We start from the raw sequence: 21,274 nt of genomic DNA on the forward strand, positions 1-21,274 counted from the left end.
GCAGACATGAAAGTGAGGCCTAGACAGGTTGAGTTACCTATCATCACACAATGACGTTATTACACCCTGCATGCCCCTGTCCACTAATAAAGTACAGGATCTTTATTAGTCACCATCTTTCATTCCTTTTGCAGTTCTATAATATACAAGGTTGGGAATGAAGCACTCACTGAAGGAGAAAAAAGTCTGTTGACTCCAACTGGTTGAACTGAGGGCTATTTATGTCAAATACTTTATTATAAAAATTCAGCAAACCCACCTGGAGAGCACTTGGCAAATTCGAGTATTATTAACTCAAGTATATCTTACTCCACCAAAAGCCTGTAGGCTCACATCAGTGCATCATTCTCTCTTATCCAACTGTTTCCCTGCAGGACCAAAGGCCACTGTCTTCAAGGTGTTTTCTGGATGGGCCTACAGAAAGTTGCAAGTGGGTACGTTTGATGATCACTGTGTGTGTGTGTGTGTGTGTGTGTGTGTGTGTGTGTGTGTTTGTGAATCTAGGTGTATCTGTGGCATAAAACTATTGAGCCAGCTGCTCCCTACTGGCTTTTTCCAAAAGTTAAATTACGATTATCATTATAGATATTAAGTGGTCCCACCAAATCCTGACAGTATCATGTATTGGTGAGGATACTGAGAATATAAAGTATCTGGAACTCTCCTACACTGTACAAGTATTTTGGAAAATTGTTTAGTAGATCTACCAAAACTGAACACACACACACACACACACACACACTTAGCCAATAATGCAGCAATTCCACTTCTAGGGATAGATCTAACAGAAGCATGTAAACAGGTACACAAAACACATGTACATGATGTTCATGTTTGTGATAGTCCCCAATTTAAATTTACCCAAGTGTCTATCAATTATGTAGAATAGATAAATAAATTGTGATAAAGTCATATAATGGTATACTGTACAGTAATGAAAAGGAACAAATTACTGTTACAGTCAACAACAGGGATGAATTATAGAAACATAATGTTGAAGGAAAAAATAGCCAGATATAAGAACATACATACAGCCTAATTCTACTTATATAAAATTAAAAATTAGGCAAAATTAATCTATGGTGTTAGATATCCCTCCAGGCAAGGGATACTGGCTGGAAGGGAGAATGAGGGCTTCTAGGGGACTGGAAATGGTTCTATTAGCTGAAAATATGTTCATGTTTAACAGTATTTAACAACAGTAATTACAAAGAACTGACACAATATTTTCATGGCCATAAAAATTAAGTAGAGATAAGTACTAAATCAGAAATTCAAGAGTCACATCAAATGAGAATCTATGTAACCCAACATTGTAAGAGAGTTCAGTATAGAAAAGCAAGCATTTGGTAAATTAGTTTGTTTAAATTTTCATTAAATAACATTTTAGATTAACTTTACTATTTCCTGTCTCCCAGCACAAGAAGTGTTTTTCTAATATCATAATCTGTGGGAGACAATTGTCTATTAAACTTAATTAAAAAGCCTTGTAGGGCTTCCCTGATGGCGCAGTGGTTGAGAGTCCGCCTGCCGATGCAGGGGACACGGGTTCGTGCCCCGGTCCGGGAAGATCCCACACGCCGTGGAGCGGCTGGGCCCGTGAGCCATGGCCGCTGAGCCTGCGCGTCTGGAGCCTGTGCTCCGCAACGGGAGAGGCCACAACAGTGAGAGGCCCGCGTACCGCAAAAAAAAAAAAAAAAAAAAAAAAAAAAAAGCGTTGTATTAAGAAGTCAAAAGCCATGTTACAAGGAAAAGAACTTCTAATAAGACAGGACCCCACATTTTTGGGCATTTTATATTACTCCTAATAATATCTGTTACCTCTGTACTTTCCTCACTCTTTGAGAACTTCCAGCCAAGGAACTGTCAGGTAATCAAGAACTGTCAATCTTTCTAATTTTCTCGACGGAGCTTCTGAATTTACTTGTTCAATTCAACAACAGTAGTAATGAAAACAGCTGTCACTGTTTTAATATTTTAATGTTTATCTGCAGTGCATTTTGAATTTATAGACAACAGTTCCCCCTTTCCCAGACTATAATCTCAGAATTCCATTCTTAGCTTAATGGAAACATCATGTCACTGGGTTTTTGTCTGGCTCTGTAAATATCACTCAATCCTGATTTAATGCGTCACTGAACTTTGCAGGCTTCAAATAACAGATTTGTATCTGTAAAAGAAAATAGTTCTTTGTTTTTAGAATTAAAGAAATAAACCTCTTGCCAATAATAATTTTCTAAAGGTTCAGACTCTTAAAGGTAGAATCAAGGACATATGGGCTCACTCTCTCATTTCCCCCAAAAGAATATGTAAACTAAAACTCAGTGACTTTTACTTTTTTAGGGTTGATTTAAGATCTCATAACTTTCAATCTAAATGGGTCAAAATTTAGTAGGAACTTTGTTCTGCCAATGGTTATATATTCCAAACATCCTAAGCACAAGAAAAAAAAGTTTCTCAAAAAATAATTTTTCTCTAAAAGAAGGGCCAAATGTGCACAAGCAACTCTGAGAGCTAACATATGAGAAGAGCCTGCATCAGAATGGAGGATTCCTATACTGTCTAGACCTGTGTTGTCTAATATGGTCATTAGCCACATGTGACTATTTAAAGTTAAATAAAATTTAAAAGTCAATTCCTGCAACACCCTCACCACATTTCAAGTGCTTGACAGCAGCATGTGGCTAGCGGCTGCCACACTCGACAGCATAGATATAGAATATTTTATCATGGGAAAGTTCTATTGGTCAGCATTCCTCTAGGTTAACTTCAGCCCATGATTCCTAAAATTTATCAGCTGTGGCTGCATAAAGCTACGGTGTGGCATTTGGGTCAAAACAGCAAGCAAATGTGATCTGGTCCAGAGATAGAGCATTTTAAAAAGCAGAAATAATAATTATAACCATGAAACCATGCCAAGGCTGCAGTGTGGGCTTGCAGGGGTAACAGTCTGCCCAGAATCAGGTGGCTCAGGCTTTATACCTGCATTTCAGCTGCGTGTCCTTGTCCTCACCTGTCAGATGGCAGCCATATGTTGCCTTCCCTACTTCCTGGGTGGGATGGGTGACAAACAAACCTAAATGATGGGGGTGCTCTGGAGAGTGGTAAACACTTGTTGTTTTATTGTTATTTTTATGTTAAACAACACTATTTTTTTTATCAGCAGTAAACCTGACTACGGCAAATGTTTAGCTCACTGAGGTACTTGAAACCAAAAAGGATTACTGGGGGGATTTCATAAGTCAGTGGTCATATTAGGGAAACTTGATGGATCAATTATTTAATACTAAGAGATTACAGAACACTGCTCTCTATATAATGGAATGATTCTGAATTCAGTATTTATAATGAACCACGTTCATATATATACCTCTACGCGTACCGCAAAAAAAATAAATAAATAATAAACTTTAAACTTCCGAATAATTTAAAATCTACAGAAAAATTGCAAAGACAGTACAGAGAATTCCCATCCTTTACACTCAGTTTCCCCTATTATTTTATTTATTTATTTTTTTTTTTGTGGTACGCAGGCCTCTCACTGCTGTGGCCTCTCCCGTTGCGGAGCACAGGCTCCGGATGCGCAGGCTCAGCGGCCATGGCTCACGGGCCCAGCCGCTCCGCGGCATGTGGGATCTTCCCGGACCGGGGCACGAACCCGTGTCCCCTGCATCGGCAGGCAGACTCTCAACCACTGCGCCACCAGGGAAGCCCCAGTTTCCCCTATTATTAACACTTTACAACATTATGATACATTTGTCACAATTAATGAACCAATATTGATACATTACTAACTAAAGTCCACACTTTATATTTCCTTAGTTTTTATTTAATGTCTTTTTTCTGTTCCAGGACCCCATCCAGGATCCCATATTACATTTAGTGGTCATGTTTCCTTAGTCTCCTCTTGGCCGTGACAGTTTCTCAGACTGTCCTTGTTTCTGATGACCGTGACAGTTTTGAGGAATACCGGTCAGCTATTTTGTAGAATGTACCTCAACTGAGATTTTTCTGGTGAGACTGGAGTTATGTATTTTTAGGAGAAAGAGCCCAGAGTACAGGTGCCATTCTCATATCATATCAAGGGTACATACTATCAACATGACTTGTCACTGTTGATGTTGACCCTGATCACCTGGCTGAGGCAGTGCTTGTCACTGTAAAGTTACTCTCTTTTGCCCCTTTCCATACTGTACTCTTTGGAAGGAAGTTACTATGTGCAGCCCTCGATTAAGGAGTGGGGAGTTATGCTCCATCTCCTTGAGGATGAAGCGTCTGCCAAAATTATCTGGAGTTCATCTGCACAGGAAGGTAGGCTCTTCTCCCCATTTATTTATTTGTTCAATCATTTATTTATATCAATAGATTCACTGATATTTATTTTATACTTAGGGTCTTTGGGTTATAATCCAACACTATTTTGTTCTTAAACAGTTCCAGCTTTGGCCATTGGGAGCTCTATTATTTGATTCCTGTGTCCTTTTGACATACCCTGTCATTATGGTTTTTTTTTTTTGGACCACTTCCCTACTTTCTGGCACTACGAGATGCTCCAGGCTCATCTTGTATATTGCCTACACCAGTCCTAGAGTCAGACATTTCTCCAAAGAGCTCTGGTTCAGATTATTGGAGAATGATCTGGGCACCTTTTTAAAAGTTTTTAAAGGTGTTTTCATACACACACTTCTCTCACATCCACAGCCTCTCTGACAGATGGGTAAACTAAGGTTCAGAGTAGCTGAAGGATTTGCTCAAGATCAAGACTAATAATGGCAGTGGTGGGATAAAATTCAGTCTTCTGATGACAGTTCAGTGTCTTTTCCATTATGGGTGGTTTTTGGATGAGGACCTAGCCTCAAAGACCAGATTCACAACTTGTAGGAAAAAGCAAACAGGCATTTCTAGAACAGTCTTTCCAGGAGGGAAAATATAACAGAGGTATGTGACAGACTCTATCTATCCAGAAGAAACAACTGGAGATTCTGTCTTCTATGGAAAGAGGTCTCTAACTATATTACAGCAGTGGTTCTCAACTGGGGGTGATTTTTCCCCTCCCCCCGCCCCCCGCCCCGAGACATTTGGCAATGTCTGGACACATTTCGTTGGGTAGGGGGCGTGCTGTAACTGGCATCTAGTGAAGAGATGTTGCCAAACATCCTATAACGCATAGAAGAGCGCCCACAACAAAGAATTATCCACTTCAAAACGACAGCAGTGCTCACACAGAGAGACCCTATAGCCAGAGACCACTGAAGAACTTCATCCAATTTTACGCTGTTTCTACTCTTGCTGAATTTTTTTCCCTTTGGTGGCTATGATGGATAATCATGGAAGATTCTGGGGGATTCTGTGACCTCATGAGCTGGTCTATTAGAAGAAAAAGCCCCCCATTTTGATTAAGGAGTGTGGCTCACAATCACATAAAAGAGACTCACCTGGTTATTATGTGTGGGCCAGAGAGCAAGTAGGGGCGCTCTTTAAAGTAAGCTGCCTGAATCAAGCAGGGCATGAACAGAGCGATCATTTCCGCAAGGGTGAGCACAGTTATATGTCATCAGCCAGAAAAGGGAAGGCCTATCTCCATATATGCCATCATTTACCGGCCACGCATCTGCCGTCTTCTAGTTCAGGAATGAGTTGTGCAGAACAATAAGGTGGCTTGGAAAATCTGCCAGTGAATTGGTCAGGCTTACTAAGTAGATGGCGGTTACCCAGAAACTGCTGCTCACTGCTCAGTGACCTCAATTTGGAGAGGAAGTAGGTGACTGAGTCCCAGTGACCACCCAGCAGTCTGACAGAAGAAAGAACACTTTTTGTTTACCAGGACCTCTCCTGCAAGCTTTAGAAAAGTTTGTTCACTTTTGGTACTAACAAGTCAACGATGGACATTTTCTGAGCAAAGCTAGGTGTGCCCTGGGACCACCAACTGTCACTGCCCTTTTTGAAAAAATATAGAAAGCTTACAGGGGCAGTATAATTTGGGGTGATCCTATTTGGGGAGATCCTGATAATGCAGACACGTATATGTAAAAATACTCAATGCACCATAATGTCTGGTACATAGTAACTGTCAGTGGTAGCAACAATAACAGACCAAATGTTTACTAAATGTTTTCTAAGTGTCAGGCCCTGTGCAAAGTACTTTACACATTATCTCACTGAATACTCACAACTAGCCTATGAGATAAGTACCATGATCACTATTATTACCTAAGCCATCAAGGAAGTCAGATGCTTATGGAATACATGATGGGTAAGGAAAGGTTGAAATTGTCCTTTCGTGAGACAATCTGACGCCGGGAGATGACATGAGGTCAGGAGATCACAGGGATAAACAAATGTCAGGTTTAGCTCCTTAACATCCCCATACTACCAACCACAGTCTTACAGTAGGTGCTGAAACAAACACTGGATGGACGGATGGAAGGATGAATGAATAAGTGACCAAAATGCTTGTTATTAAACATGGTTATAGAGTAGAGACTCTCTCCCCATCTCAACTTCCCCCTTCTCAAATTATGGTTCAAAATGACCTTTGCAGTCTCTGAAAGCTAGTGCTAGAAAAGAACTCTCTTTGGTCTTCATCCATGATGTCAGAGTCTGCTCTGTGCATATCACATTTGTTTAGTCACTATTCCTTGCTACTGTTGCTCTGAATCTACCTACACTTTCAATCTTAGTCAATGAATACATCTGGCTGATTAACAACAGAGTCTACTGTTTGCTAAAGATGTGCCTTCTTCAAGCAGAAATCTGGAAGATCGTTCTGGCACCCATCTCTCTAACCCCTGATTATTTGGAGGAAGTGGCAGGGGAAAACCTAAGCAATAATTTCAAATGTGCTCATATCTAAAGGCAGAATATTTGGATTATATTTGGCATCACTATAGTGAACTATTCTTAAAAATTAATATTTCTGGAATGATTTGGTCATAATCTGGCCATGTTCAAGCCAATCTAGTACACTACCACTACTTCTTTAATAGAAAAAAATGTGAATTTAATAAAAATTTAAGATAAACAATAGAAATATACTAGAAAATTTTAAAAAGTGCTTCCATAAAACTGCTAATATTTTGGACAATCAACATACTCCTCTTCTGCAAGATTTTTATAGTGAAATCTTGGTATAAAGTCCTGGCAAGCCATTTTCTAAGCAGCAGATATACTGTTTCATTTACTAACATATACTTGCACTGTGCATTGAATCTGCTTTGTTTTATAGAAACTTACTATCCTGGCACTTCAGTGAACAAGATAGCTAAGAATTTCCACTGATGATATAACATATAGTATGACATAGGCTAACTCTAGGTTGCAAAGCAAAAACACTCCATGCTACCCAGGTATAAGAGCAGGACACAGAAAGTTTAGAAGGAGTGGTGAGCAGGAATAACAGGGAAGAAAGATGACTTCAGGCTTGAAGAATTACAGTATACCTTCTAGATTTGAGGGTGAAAATGAGATATGCCACAGCAGCCATGCACGGCTTTTTGCTGTCACTATATTTTAAAAAATGCTTTAATCAAACATGGACATGGTCAAAAACACTAATTAGAAGAGATATATGCACCCTTATGTTCACTGTAGCATTATTTATTCATTGTAGCCAAGATATGGAAGCAACCTATGTGCCCCAAAATAGATAAGTGGATAAAGGTGTGGTATACCTATCGATTGATCGGTCTATCGATTTATCTAGTGGAATATTAGCCATAAAAAAGAATGAAATCCTAGACCTAAAAGGTATTATGCTAAGTGAAATAAGTCAGCTAGCAAAAGACAAATACTGTATAATTTCACTTATATGTGGAATCTAAAAAACAAATGAACAAACATAACAAAACAGAAATAGGGTTACAGATACAGAGAACAAACAGATGGTTGCCAGAGGGAAGGGGGGTGGGGAGAGGAAAGAAATAGGTGAGGGAGACTAAGAGGTACAAACTTCCAGTTGGAAAATAAATGTTCACAGGTATGAAATGTACAGTGCGGGGAATATAGTCAACAACTATGTAATACCTTTGTATGGTGATACATCATAACTAGACTTACTACAGTGATCATTTTGAAATGTATAAAAATAACAAATCACTATGTTGTGCACCAGGAACTAACATAGTGTTATAGGTCAATTATACTTCAAAACCAACTGACAAACAAACAAACTCACAGAAAAGCGATCAGATTAGTAGTTAACAGAGGTGGGGAATAGAGGATGGGGAATCGGATGAAGGCAGTCAAAAGGTACAAACATCCAGTTATAAGATAAATAAGTACTAGGGATGTAATATACAGTATGATAAATCTAATGAACACTGCTCTGTTATATATGAAAGATGTTAAGAGAGTAAACCCTAGGAGTTCTCATCACAAGGAAAAAAGCTTTTTCCATTTAATTTCATATCTATGAGATGATTTATATTCACCAAACTGTGATAATCGTTTCATGATGGATATAAGTCAAATCATTATGCTGTACAACACCTTAAAACTTATACAGTGCTGTATGTCAATTATATCTCAATAAAACTGGAAGAAAGAAAAAAACAAAAGGTTCTAGCCCTATACATGCCCCTCTTCAGTCCTGTGCTCAAAGGTCACCATCTTTAGCCATTTGTTCTTAACTCTTCTGAAAATTTACATTCACAACTCTAAGTAATATACTTAAGTTCTTAGTTCATAAGCTTTAGACAATATCCACTGACTTCTTACTAAGAAATGAGGATTTACTGAACTCACATTATCCTTCATTATCCTTCTCCTTCCTCTTTACAATATTTATAGTTATATTTAGTTTTATTCTTTTACTGGTCACTTTTTAAATACTGCACTTCAAGCTCTTATTTGTTGTTCCATCAAATTTTAACTCCCCACAACGTAAAACAAGCTATTAGTGACTCTGCTTCCCACCAACTCTCCAACCTCCTTCTACATCCTAACTTCTGACCATCATCTTATTTTTTTCAAATTACCACGAAACCTTTCTATGCTTTGTTTATGAATTGTTTCTAAAAATTAAAGGTAAATAATCTGTGTTTACTGTATTGTGATCTATAAATATTATTCATAGCAGAAACAAGTAATGTTTTAGAATTACATTTCTATTTCCAGAGATCCATGTTTATGAACTGTCATTCAAAAGAACATGTTACTAGAATAAAGGTCAAATAGATTTCTTTTTCTTAGTTTTAATAAGTGCTCAAAATCAAGCCACATTTTTGTGGAATTGTGATTGGACAATGACCTTATTGTACACTTTTTATCTGGAGTTTCTAATTGCCTTTACTTTTCTATTGTTCATCAAATCATCAAATTTTTACAGCAAAATTATGTTTGGGTCCAACACATAAAGATGAAAATTTCAAAGTTTATTACAGCAGACTTAAAATGAAAATAAACTTTTGAAAACACTATTTTGTTTTTAAATACTTAAAGATAACCTTTTGCTTATGCGTCCTTTAACATGAAGATGAGATATATTCTATGTATATTAATAAGCTCCATTTATATGGTACTGTCAGTTTATGAAACACTGCTTGCACATATTATTTTATGCTCTCAACCCATGAAGGAGGCAATATCTTCTCTATTTCACAAACACAGCAACTTTACATCAGAGAGACAGAGAGATTTAGCTAAGACTGGACAGCAAGTAAGCTGCAAGTTCCAAATTTGAAAACAAGTTTTCTTTTTTTTCTTTTCAAAGTTCAATGTTTTTTGCTTCTACCACAGCTGCCTACTACCTGGGCTCTTTCTACCTTTTGTTTAGAAATAAAACATCATGATTTTTGGTATAGAAGTTCTGTTATCAGTTAGAGCACTCCTATGGAAAGCAACACAATACTTTCCTTATTACTCCTTACTTATTACTAGATTTTTGGGGCAGGAATTTTGTAAATAAACAATGGAAAAGCTGGCAGAACTAAGAGAAAAACACAAATAAACCAAAAGGACATTACATAAAGAGATGCTACAATAATAAACTGAATAGTCAAGGAAGGCCAAAGATTCATAAGCACTAGCTTTCTCAAGTAATAAATGAGCATCTATAAGGCACTGGAGTTACTACTCCAGCAATATAGCATTGTTATAAAAATGGACATTGATCCCAATCATACGCTAACAAGCCAAGTATATCTCACACAAATAGCTTCTTAGGAACAACTCTGGGTACTGATTCAGAAAGATCAAGGGCAACCAAGGAGGAGAACTGGGGTATGGAGAAGATGCCATGTGAGGAACCAGGGGAAGCTGAGCATAGAGAAGTAGGCTCATGTTACAGTCATATGAGCACAAAGAAGCAGGTTTCAGCTTAACAACAGGAAGATTCCAACAGAGGAAACGTGCCCTCAGAAACAGACAAAATATTAGTATTTGGACCAGGTGGATTTCTGTTAGTTGAAGCTTTAGACTCTCTACACAGGTATAAGGCAAAAGCTGAAAATTCAATTCCAGAATTTTGAATTTCATGTTTACCTTTTATAATAAACAAAATAAATATTCTTTAATGTTATTTAAGATCTTATTTTTGACTTTACATCAAAAGAAAATAGTTCAGGAAAAAAGTTTCTTAAAACAAGAACCTACTTAAAGATTAACAGAAACACAGAATGCAATTTGAACAAGAAGAAATGTCCAGGCTTTCATCTGTATATGCTTAAACTCTAATATATCAACTTTCTTTTTTCAAACTGATGAGGGAAAGTAGTCCAGTTTTTCTTTTGTATGTAGCTGTCCGGTTTTCCCAACACAGTTTATGAAGTGACAGTCTTTTCCCCATTATATCTTCTTGTCTTCCTTGTTGTAGATTAACTGACCATGTAAGTGTGAGTTCATTTCTGGACTCTCTATTCTGCTCCATTGATCTACATTTCTGTTTCTGTGTCAGTACCACATGGTTTTGATTACTGTAGCTCTGTAGTATAGTTTGAAATCAGGGAGCATGATACCTCCAGTTTTGTTCTTCTTCCTTAAGATTGTTCTGGTTGTTTGGGGTCTTTTGTGTTTCCATACAAATTTTAGAATTATTTGTCCTAATTCTGTGAAAAATGCCATTGGTATTTTAATAGGGATTGTACTGAACCTGCAGAATGTCTTGGTTACTATGGTCATTTTAACAATATTAACTCTTTTAATTCATAAGCATGAACTAACTTTCCACTTGTTTGTGTCATCTTCAATTTCTTTCATCAGTGTCTTATAGTTTTCTGAGTACAGGTCTTTCACCTCCTTCATTAGATTTATTCCTGGATATTTTATTCTTTTTGATTCAATTATAAATGGGATAGTCTTCTTAGTTTCTTTCTGATAGCTCATTGTTAGTATATAGAAATGCAATAGATTTCTGTATATCAATAATGTATCCTGCAATTTTACCAAATCAATTGATGCATTCTAGTAGTTTTTTGGTGGCATATTTAGCATTTTCTATATATAGTATCATGTCATGTGCAAACAGTGATGGTTTTACTTCTTCCTTTCCAATTTGGATTCCTTTTTTTTTTTTCTTGTCTGACTACTATGGCTAGGACTTCCAGTACTGTGTTGAATAAAAGTAGTGAGAGTGGGCATCCTTATCTTGTTCCTAATCTTAGAGGAAATGCTTTCAGCTCTTCACCATTGAGTATGATGTTAGCTGTGGGCTTGTCATATGCCCTTTATTATGTTGAGGTTAAGTTCCTTCTATACCCAATTTATTGAGAGTTTTTTCATAAATAAATGTTAAATTTTGTCAAAAGCTTTTTCTGCATCTATTGAGATTATCATATGATTTTTATTCTTTGCTTTGTTAATGTGGTATACCATGTTCACTGATTTGCGGACACTGAACCATACTTGCATCCTTAGAATAAATCCATATAAACTCAAAATGGATTAAAGACTTAATAAAGCTTCTAGAAGAAAGCATAAGCAGTATGCTCTCTGTTAGTCTTAGCAATAGTTTTTTGGATATGTCTCCTCAGGCAAGGGAAACAAGAGCACAAACAAACAAACAGGACTATGTCAAACTAAAAAGCTTTTGCACAGTGAAGGAAAGTACCAACAAAATGAAAAGGCTGCCTACTGAATGGGAGAAGATATTTGCAAATGATATATCTTATAAGGGGTTAATACCCAAAATACACAGAGAACTCATACAACTCGACATCAAAAAAAACAAAAACCAACAAACAACCAGATTAAAAAATGGACAGAGGACCTAAACAGACATTTTTCCAAAGAAGACATACAGATAGCCAACAGGCACAGGAAAAGATGCTCAACATCACTAATCATCAGGAAAATACAAATCAAACCCACAATGAGATACTACCTCACACCTGTCAGAAGGGCTATTATCAAAAAGATGACAAATAACATGCATTGGCAAGGACGTGGAAAACAGGGAACCCTTGTGCACTGTTGGTGGGAATGTAAACTGGTGCAGCCACTATGGAAAAGGTATGGAGATTCCTCAAAAAATTAAAACTAGAACTACCATATTATCCAGCAATTCCACTACTGGGTATTTATCCAAAGAAAATGAAAACACTAATTTGAAAAGATATATGCGCTCCTATGTTCATTACAGCATTATTTACAATAGACAAGATATGGAAGCAACCTAAGTGCCCATCAATAGATGAATAAAGAAGATGTGATATATATATACATATATATGTATATATATGTATATACACACACACATATATATATCTATATATGAAATATACAGGGGTTTGGGGGGATGAGAGAAGCAGGTGAAGGACAAATCTCCAGTATAAATGAGTTACAGGTATGAAATGTACAGTGTAGGGAATATAGTCATTAACTATGTAATATCTTTGTACGGTGACATGCTATAACTAGACTTTTTTTTTTTGTGGTGATCAGTTTGAAATGTATAAAAATACCAAATCACTACATTGTGCACCAGGAACTTACACAGTGTTGCAGGTCAATTATACTTCAAAAACAAACTCATAGAAAAAGAGGTCAGATTTGTGGTTACCAGAGGTGGGGGTTGGGGGGAGGGGGAATTGGAGGAAGGAGGTCAAAAGGAACAAACTTCCAGTTATAAGTAAGTACTAAGGATATACTAAGAATATAATGCACAACGTGATAAATATAATGAACACTGCTGTATGTTATCTATGAAAGTTGTTAAGAGAGTAAATCCTAGGAGTTCTCATCACAAGGAAAAATATTTTTTTCTTTTATTTTGTATCTATAGGAGATGAAGGATGTTCACTAAACTCACTGTGATAGTCACTTCATGATGTTTGTAAGTCAAATCATTATGCTGTACACCTTAAACTTACACAGTGCTATATGTCAATTGTATCTCAATAAAGCTGGAAGAAAAAATTCAAATGATAGGGGGAAATGAGTAGAAATCTCCAAAGCAAGAGTATATTTCATAAGAATATTTGATTACATACAAAAAAGGGAATCATCCCTTTCATCAATAATAGTATTAGCTGATATTTATTGAGAGCTCACTACATGTTAGGCACTGTGCTTAAGACATCATATGCATCATCTCACTAATAATAATACAATTTATCCCAATTTTAAGTATTTGCAAATGAAGATTTATAGGGGTTAACTTGTCAAAGTCAAAGACTTAAGTCCAAGCTCACATCCATCTCTTAAACGTCACATACACTACCACTAACTACCTAATTCAGTGGATTGGAAGTCCATGTGATAAATTCTTACCATGATATTAATGATTATCAATTTTCATCTGAGTAATGGGCAAAAGGGAGATTAATCAGATGTATTTCATAAGCCCAAATTCTCATTCTCATGTTTGTTGATAATTTCTATTATGTTTATTCTGTCCAAAAAAAAAGGAAAATCAATGTAGCTCAAGAGTAGCAAAACTAATTTGAATTCATCTCTGATAATGCTTCACTCTCCCTTGCTGGTGAGGACATTAATAAACAATGAGAATCTGGCAGCCTTAAGGTCTAGGGAGTACAAATACTGCATATTGATGATATACACACTTTTAAGAGATAGGTCTTAGGAGAAACATGTCAAATTTTGATGTTGATTGCAGAAACTTATCTAACCTACATTACTACATAATAGTTAGACAGTTTTGTAGAATATTTTCAGCAACAGTAAGATTTTCTTTACAGATAGTATAGACCAGCAGTCCCCAACCTTTTTGGCACCAGGGACTGGTTTCATAGAGGACAATTTTTCCACGGACCGGGGTGGAGGAGGGGGGATAGTTCAGGCGGTGATGCCAGCGACGGGGGAGCGGCAGATGAAGCTTCGCTGGCTCGCCCGCTGCTCACCTCCTGCTGTGCGGCCTGGTTCCTAACAGGCCACAGCCCGCGACGCAGTAACGATCCACCGCGCAGGGCTTGGAAACCCCTCGTAGACAGACTATTTTCCTACTGCCCTTCATTCCATGTACCATGCAAACTGAATAATCAAGACATGGTTATTCTTATGTATAATTAATCAAATACATAAAAATCTTTTTGAGTTAGACAGTGATTGCTGAAGGCTATTTCATCTTATCAATAAACTATAATCTATCAGTAAGTATTTATGAAGCACCTATGAAGTGGAAATCACTTGCACCATAAGACCTTTTTCTTTCCTTCTGCAGAGAAACAGGAGCTGTGACAGTAAGTACAGCAGGGTTTTTTGTTTACTTATGGTTAACATTTTTTGAAGACCTCAGATGCTCTTCCTTGTTTTGTATCTTGAAGCAACTGGTCTTGTTTCAGGTCATAGGTTTAAATTCTTGCTAAACTACAGAAGGAAGAGCCGGAGTTGTTTATTTTCTTTCTTTCTTTTTTTTCTTTACCATATTGACTTGCAGGACTGAGTAACATTAAATGGGTAGAAGCACACATTACATTTCTAAAGAATGGTTTCTCCTATTATTAGCATTTAGCCCAGGAGTTCAGAGACAGGTCGTGGCCCTAGTTCTAACACTTACTCACTATGCAGCTTTGGGGAGGTCACCTTAAGGCCTCTCAACCTCAGTTTCCTTGTTTAAAACAAGGAACTGGAGTTGGATAATTTCTCAACTCCATTCCGGCTCTGTAATCCTAGCATTTCCTTGTAATGGTCTTTATAAATAGGGGTAAACTACTAATGAGGACCCATGTAGAAGCCCCACACAGAACCCAACCCAATGAAACCGAGAACACGTCTCTGGCACTTTCTCGGATTACTGGAATCCAGCAGACCTGTCACTTGCTCCCCAGCAGAACGATTCTTTCCATACCACATGCGTCTGGCAGTTCAGAGAGCAACACATTTTTGGCAGCTTTGCAGGCCTAAAATCTGTCCTATTTGATTTTATTCAAGACCCAGTAAAGCCAAGAATTGTGCAAAGTCGATGCTTTCTGCGCTGGGGGTGTACCTCTATTACCACTGTCACTTTTATTGCTCTTAAATTTAGCATGTAAAAACAGCAACTAATGTGATGGGGGGGTTGTTTGTTTTGTTTTCTCAAGATGCAATGCTACTAGCTCCTTTATCCTGCCTACTGTCTCCCTTAACGCTCACCCGTCCTCCAAGTAACTATCCATAGCTCCCCCTTGCTATATCCACCAATATAAGAACCATCAGAAATTACTTCCTTTTATCTTGTAGCGACAACCTCATTTTTCAAGGAAAAATCCCCAGTATTTCACCTAATAATGAAAGAAAAAACAGGAAGATAATTTTTAAAAATACTGTTTTGGCTCAGGGAGTGCTGGTTTTCCCTCACTGAAAATGCAGTGATAGAAAAAGAAAAAAACATATACTATCTACTACGTGCCAGGCACTTTATATACCTCATCTCATTTAACATCCACTACCACCTCTGTGATAGATATTGTTACACTCTTGTCACAGCTGAAAAAAGTCCTGAGGTTGAGTCAGTGGGATGAAATAATTTGCCCATATTTAAACAGAGGCCATGCAGTTTCCATTATACCATGAGGCACATATTACTCTGACACTCTCTGAAAACTATTAAAAGAAAAGCATATATTTCATTTCTCTTGTGAAATCAGTTTAAAAATCTTGAAAGGCAAATGCATAGATACAGCAAAGTATACAATAAAATAATTATGTACTTCCTTTGAAGGGATGCTAATAAGCACTTAGCATTTAATTATCTGCTCTGTCTACCATTACTTCATTTCCCCTACCTTCTGCATATGAATGGATTTTTGTATCCATCTCTTTAAGGATACAGTTTTATTAAAATAATTTTATTCACCCTCAAAACATTTCACTACAGCCAACTATAAATATTTACTCTCACTTGACAAGCAAGAGGCTTTCCAAAGGAGAGAAAAATAGTCTGCACAGCTGGTTTAAACTTTTGAACTCGATTTCATCCAAAAGAATTATAGAGAACCAGCAGTCTCATGAGCACAACTCAATGTCATCCAACATGAGTTCATCTGTTTGTACGTACATTCATGTGTCCTTAACGTAAAAAGGATCTCAATTACTTACACAAAATGTTTAGGAATAAGATCAAGATACAGAAGACAGAATAAACATCATAACCAGAGGAAATCAGAGTAAAATGTCAATACCAGAAAGACAAAAAAATAAAACGCACACATACAATACTGGACTACATGTAAGTCACCAACTGGAGTCTGAACTTACTGGCACTCAAAATGGGGAAAATTACATACACACAATTCTAATTGTCTATGAGAGAGAAAACTTCTAGTTAATCGAGGTGAATCTTTTACCACAATTTACATCTGAAAGAAATTTCTCAAGAGTGAAACTAAAAATGAGAGCAAAATTTAAGTAGAAGGGGATATATGTATACATATAGCTGATTCACTCTGCTGTACAATATAAACTAACACAATATTGTAAAGCAACTATATTCCAATAAAAAATTTTTAAAAATTAAGTAGAAGAGAGATTCCTAAACATCCTATTTCAACCAGATTCAATGAATCTTTGGAAGAGTCATTGTAATGATGAGTAAATCGACAGGTGAAGACTTTGCTGTAAGTTGAGAATATGCAAGGCTACAACTTCTAGGATTTATAAGGTCTGTTTTAAATACAGTAAAGTTCTACTGTCTGAATCAATGTTAATGTTTTATCCATTGCAATTACAAACTTAGACTCCATACTTTAAAATGATAGAGCTATTTAATTAATTTTAAACAAATAAAAACAGAACAAAATGAGAAACAGTTCTGTTCTGATTACATATTTATTTCAAAAATTCAAATTGGGAGCCAAAATAACTAGTTTAGAATGCTTTCTGTTCAAAGTATACCACATGTCTTAACTTGGTTATGTGAATTAAATTATGGTTATGATTTCTTTGTTATAACAAATTCTTCCTCCAAAAGAGATATCACTTTTCCACACTTGTAATTACATAAATATTTCCCAAAAGAAATCCCATGAATGATACTAAGATGTATAAAAAATATTATTAAACTTGAGAAAGTCATTAATACCATGGTAAACCTGTTAGCAAAAGATATTAGCTTTGTCTTATATTGCACGGTGAGAGAACTTCATGGTGGAAGTTCTATCTTAAAGCTGTGCTATAAAGTTTAGTATAGATCTAAGGAGATGCTAATATATATAATTTTCCTATAGTAGGAAGTTCTTAAGAAAATATCCAAGGAAGAATTCAAATAAAACAATGATTCTCTTAATATCCAAAGATTAAGAATGAAATGACAAGAAAAAAAAGGATCTACCTTAAAAAAAAGCCACTCCCTCTTACATACTACTTTAGTTGATAAAAAGTAAGCAAAAACTAAGAATAATAGAATATTTTAGAATAAGTACAGTATAATAAATTAATTTTCCTCATGACATACCTGAGAGATACTGATGATCAGTAAAATATGGAGGCAGAAACTACAGGGAAGTTTCAAAAAACAGCACAGATGAGAGGGAGTAAATCCTCTTCTTTCACTAAGCCTACTGTGATTAAATCTGCAAAATTCTTGCTCTTCCTCAAAACACTATAAATCTTGCAATACTTATTCATTAGAGAGCTCCTATCCAATTTTAATAAGAAAACTAATTTTATGTTGCATCATAAACACTGAGTAGGCATTTTCTAAGAATCCACATAATTTGCAAATGAGCATTTTTATTTAGCAGAAAACTTTAGGTAAAATATGGAGTAGCTGAAAAATCATACAAGCTCTGCTTCTGGTCTGGATGAAGAAGGATATGGAAGACCTTTGCTCCTGCTGAAAGAACAACAAATCCCCAGAGAAACCTCAACACACTTCTTTCCATAGAAGAGCTGCGAACACACAGAATGTAAAAAGAAACGTTAAAGAATTAAACGGCAAGAGGCCCCTTTCATATCTTGGACCCATCGCTGAGCTTGGAGAGGTGAGCCCACCACAGAAGGACAGTTTGTCAGGCAAGAGGAAACCAGACAGAATATGGATGTATCTGTGGACTTACTGTTAGGATTTAAATCTGTAGGGGCTCCAAATGCAAAGATAATCCTCTCTGCTAAGTCACTGTCCTACACACAGGGATTTTAAGAATCAGCAGAGATTGGGCATAGGACACATGAACTAGCTCCTTGTGGCACCGCATTGGGGGAAAGGGGTCAGCCACAATGAAAGGTGGTAAGAAGACACTGGCTACAATTTTAAAAAGCTACCCTAGCTAAGTGTGGGACAGCATGTCAGCCTGAAATAGCTCAGAGCACCTGACAGCAGGGGTCTCTGGATTCACTCACAAGGCTTTCCACAGGCCCCCACCAGGTACTCATGACAAGATTGGGGGTGGGGCAGGAGACCTGACAGAGCTTTGGTACAACAAAAGCAAAATACAAAGCAAAAAAGTTACGGGAGCTAGAAGCAGTCCAAATTTATCTGGATAAAAATTCAAGATGGTTTTCATTAAAAACAAAGACAAAAAAAAGCTTACTGAAAGTCATAAAGGGAAGAAGCCAGAATTCTCTAGTGTGTCTATTCGTCATACAAGTTCCATCACTTCTATCATGAAAGCAAGCAAGAATAAGGAATACTTCGTTCACTAAACACTTGTATCTGGTCATGGGGATAATTTGAGTTAAATGTTTCACTGAACATGCGTAACATGTTTTGCATCAGGAGAGAGGGAAAAAATTAACACTGGAGAAGAGTCCTATTAGTAGGGTCAAAAGAGTCTGTTTATAATGTTCTTACAGAAGAATTCCAAATAAGTATATTTTCCCCTGTTCCAAGCAGGGGAGTTTAATTTCTGTCTCCCAACCTTGCGTGTGGGCTGGACTTAGTGACATGTTTCCAAAGAACAGAGTATAAAATGGGGGAAAATAGCAATTTTACAGTAGACAAACCTGGAAAATGCTATGTTAGCTATCAAGGTTAATATCATCAGTAATATTACATTTATAGTATATATCCCGGATATGATGTGATGAGAATACTTTTTCACCTCTATGGGAGTTTCTTCCAAACCTGAAACCCCAGTCTAGTCATGGGGAAAAAAAAATCAAACAAACCCAAATGGAAGAACACTTTACAAAATACTTGGCTAGTACTCCTCAAGACTGTCACGGTCATGGGAAATAAGGAAAGACTAAGAAAGTGTCACAGCCAGAAAAGACTAAAAATTAGACATGATGACTAAATGTAATGTGGTATCCTGGATGGGATCCTGGAACAGAAAAAGGATCAGTGGAAAAACTGGTGGAACCCAAATGAAGTCTGGAGTTTAGTTTGTAGTAATGTATCAATGTTGTTTTCCCAGTTTTGACAAATGCATCGTGGCAATGTAAGAAGCTAATATTAGAGGAAAATGGATGAGGGCTAGACGGCATCTCTTCATATTATCTTTGACACTTTTCTGTAAATCTAGGGATTATTATTGTTATTATTTTTTTTTGCCGTACGCGGGCCTCTCACTGTTGTGGCCTCTCCCGTTGCGGAGCACAGGCTCTGGACGCGCAGGTCCAGTGGCCATGGCTCACGGGCCTAGCCGCTCCGCGGCATGTGGGATTTTCCTGGACCGGGGCACGAACCCGCGTCCCCTGCATCGGCAGGCGGACTCTCAACCACTGCGCCACCAGGGAAGCCTTAGGGATTATTTTTAAAAGTATATAAAACGAAAAAAAAATTTTTTTTAACCCACAAAATGTAGTATGTCTAGGAAAAGAGAAGACCAGGGGATTTCTCTGACCTGTGCCTTGCTTCCAGGAGCACACTTGCCCTCATACACCTTTCCTGTCACTGTTGCTGGAATGGAACGCTCCACGTGAATGAAGCTCACTTCTCTAAAGTGGACTGACAGACTGCCTATCCCCTCATACCACAGCACTAGAATATTCTTTTCTATTATCTAAAAGCACAGAAGTAGAAGACACCTTCAGTGTTTTCACTAATGCTCCACATCATTCCACCACCATCCCAGATAGGTACAGGTATTTTGGTTTCAGGCTGTTAAAGGCAAATGCACCAATTTCTTCCTATTTTTTAATCATAATTTTTAAAGTTTCAATTTTGCTGCCCTTTAAAACAAAATTTTGAGAGCTTCAATGTGTATTTCAAGTGAGTGGTAATGAGCAGCCTTGAACACAGTTACATAGTCAGTTGATCACTCAGATGGACACTGCTAAGGGCTATGGTGTGACACTTACATAGTGTCTTTAGTTATTTTTAATACACTGTGTTTAATTTACTCACATAATGGGCCACTGGAAAAAGATCAGAAGCATAAAGACCACAAATTTTGAACTTTAACGAATTATGGAAGACTGTAAAAATGACTAATTCTACAGGCTCACCCCAAAATAGTATCTATGAACTACAGTCATCTGGTCAAATGTCTTATGTAACAAATCAAAATATCTCTGGTATTTCAGTAAAAAATATTAAAAGAAACAATATAAAGATGATTTTATCCTAATTGGTCATCCACACCTGCATGAGAAATTGTAGAAAAGTGCTTGCAAATAGAATCCTGAAACATTCTTTCTTATCTCATCATTTAGAAACCAAATAGGAACAAAGAGATTTTCCTAAAGGTCAAAATTCAAGAATTCCAAACATCCAGATATGAAAACAGTTTTTGACTATTTTTGATGTCTTAACACATAAAAAATATAATAAACACTTTAAAAATTCTCAACAAATAATTTTTCTTATGTTATAGTATAAATATTACCAAGGATTATCTTAAAATGAACTTTATAGTATATTTAATAGTATGCTAATCTAATAATTTTTAACTTTAAATCATATCCTACACCATGTAAAAATGAAAAAATAATTTTCAAAATTTCTATGAGGGAATCAAGG

At 36.8% G+C, this 21,274-nt stretch overlaps 1 protein-coding gene and 1 long non-coding RNA gene across 5 annotated transcripts in view; one reads left to right on the forward strand and one right to left on the reverse strand.

Moving 5' to 3' along the window:
• The window catches only part of NT5DC1 (5'-nucleotidase domain containing 1), a 218,637-nt gene that overhangs the window by 137,593 nt on the left and 59,770 nt on the right, over nt 1-21,274 (reverse strand). The gene's annotated exons all lie outside the window — the stretch shown is intronic.
• On the forward strand, nt 4,129-14,625 carry LOC125960708 (uncharacterized). Its single transcript, XR_007470651.1, has 3 exons — nt 4,129-4,311; nt 13,217-13,267; nt 14,615-14,625. It is a non-coding gene; the product is annotated as an uncharacterized LOC125960708 (long non-coding RNA).

This window comes from Orcinus orca, chromosome 12 (genome assembly GCF_937001465.1).
Source record: "Orcinus orca chromosome 12, mOrcOrc1.1, whole genome shotgun sequence".
NCBI classification, from domain to species: domain Eukaryota; kingdom Metazoa; phylum Chordata; class Mammalia; order Artiodactyla; family Delphinidae; genus Orcinus; species Orcinus orca.